Here is a 2,630-nt window from a genome sequence, read left to right on the forward strand (position 1 = left end):
TACATGCTCTTTGGTCATTTCTCTAGTAAAAATCTCTATTGCTAAGTATTTTTGATAAGAGACATCCAGATTAAGTCACGTACTACTTTAATAGTATGCCTAAATCACATTTTGCATATGTAGTCCAGCAAGAGTAGAGATTTCTTATGTCTTTTCATAATATCTGTGAAAAAGAAAAACCCAATCATAGACTTAAATGATATGAATTTCTGTGAAGACACGATAACATTGATGATGTTACACATATGTTTCTATATCAGGTGAGGGTCTCAAAACATATATCTTTATAGTCTCCTGATATTTAGAAGGACAAAAAACACAGATTTTCTGTCATGTTCTCATCTTACTGAGGAAAACTGAAAAATTAAAATAATAAAACTTAGAAGCAATCAGAAGATGTGATTTACTCAGTCTTTCTACCTTGAGGTGTTTCTATGTAAACCAATAATAAAAATATATAGGGAACTATCAGGTTGAGACAAAAAAGAGTAAAAGAAATTGTGTGGTGGGAAAATAAAACATTTATCCAAAACTAAAACACTTTCTTTTTGTTGTATCTACATTTACTATACCTCCAAACATATTTTGTAAGCGGAGAATCACCTAGGAATCATTTTTAAACAAATATCCATTCTAGCTCCAAAACAAAAAATGACTGAAACTGAGACAGAGAGTAGTCTGCTCCTTGTTCAAACTTTTTACAATTCTATATTGAGGGTTTTACACTGTCCCTTGATAATTCATCTTAGAGAATATCCCCCTAAAGCTACAGTGTTCTTCCTTATGTCTAACATAATCTCTCTGGTTATAATTTAATCCCATCCTTCTACATTCAGCAGAGAGGAGAGCAGCTGGCAGTATCCTCTATGCTAATAATCTTTCACATAATTACAGATGGTCAGTTACCAACCCTTAGCTTTTCTTGTCTACACAAAATCAGCTCAGCATTTTTTAAAATGTCTCCCCATGGGGCATTTGTTCTTTGATATTTTTACAGGCCATGTTTGTGTGTTATGGATATTCTTAGCATTGTTTTTTTTTCCTTGGTGTTTCTTTTTGCTCAATATGCAATGTTATTAAAAACAAACCTCATGCACACTGGAAAAACTGAGACTGAAATGTCAGATGGCAGATACTAGGTCTAAAAATCCTATTTTAGGGCTACTAGGTCTAAAGTTCAACCTAATTGCACGAAAAACTAATGCAGAACCAAAGAGAATTTAGTCTTTCTTTGAAAAGGGACTGAGGTTTGTTTTAAAAATCTAATTCACCACCATTACTCAGACTTAATAGTGACGGTGAGAATGTGAGAAGTAACAGAAATGTAAACCGTGAGAAAGGAAGAGAGATATGGAGAAGGGAGGATTATTTTAGAAAAGGTTGAGCAGGGTTTATGAGAAAAGCACAGGTAAAAAATAAGAAATAAAGGAGAGAAAATGGGTAACTGATGAAACAAACTCCTAAAGGGAGAGGGTGGGAGGGGCAAGGTACAAAGGTGGAATTTAACTAGTCTAGTCTTCTTTCCATAGCAAAATTCCACCAAGTTGCTATGACTGCATAATACTATTTAGCTTCACATTTTAGTCTCTGATTTTATAAGCAATCCGTTTAGATTGCTAATTTCCTGGCAGACTTTTGGGAGAAAAATACAACTCATTTTTTTTTCACCTTGAAGTATTTACTACATTTTTATGACAATGTATTTTAGATAATATCTTGACTGAGTAACAGACTCTTTTTTTCCTTCTTGAATTTCTTGGTTAGCTTAGACTTCAAGCTGCTTTTTACTTATTTGGGGTTTTTTTTAAAAAACTGTTTCATATTTAAATTATTGTATTATTTTAATTGCGTTATCACTCAGTTTTAAAATGTAAATGGTCTAATTAGCTTACAACTGCAATGTTTTCTTTCTGAGCATTTATAGTTTTTTTCATGATTTGCCTTTTTATAGCTTCTATTTCTTTGCAATCTATGTTCCTCTTTTTTAGAACAATCAGGTGTCCCATTAACCTACCAAAATACTCACATCAGCAGTCCCAGATTCTGCCAATTTTTAGCCCCTCGGAAATGCAACCTGCTATGTGAACAACAGCTTTTGGTGGCCTCTTCCCTCAGGGTTTCTCTTTTATGGGTGATATCAAAGCAGAGGATGTGATTTGGAGTTGACTGAAAGCAAATCCATTTTCTTAAGCTGGATTTTAATTAGTCAAATGGGACATGTTAATCTTTTTCACTTGAAGTTCCAGGAGAAGGAACCAAACACTGTGGAACTTTGCAGGCGTAGAATTCGACTGGGAATCTCTAACTTATCTAGAAATGTGGGGCGGCTTGCCCTTTCATTTTGAATTTTTTTTAACAAAAGTATTATTAAAAAAAGGAGAAAAAATTGTGAGAGGCTAAATGTTACCCAAGAATATAGTAGCATATGTGCCACAAAGCTGCTAAAGGCTGAAGTACCAGGCTTAACAGCGTTTCTTTGCAGCACAGTTGCTTATCAATGAAGCGTGTATGCAGTCTAATTAACATAATTGGAACTACTATAATTATGCTATCATTTTGTTTACTTTAGCACATTCTGTTGAGGTATATGGGTAGCAATATTTGCTATTGAAATATTGCCCCCTTGCTGC

Source organism: Carlito syrichta, unplaced genomic scaffold (genome assembly GCF_000164805.1).
Source record: "Carlito syrichta isolate Samal-C Ts95f unplaced genomic scaffold, Tarsius_syrichta-2.0.1 Scaffold305232, whole genome shotgun sequence".
Taxonomy (NCBI): domain Eukaryota; kingdom Metazoa; phylum Chordata; class Mammalia; order Primates; family Tarsiidae; genus Carlito; species Carlito syrichta.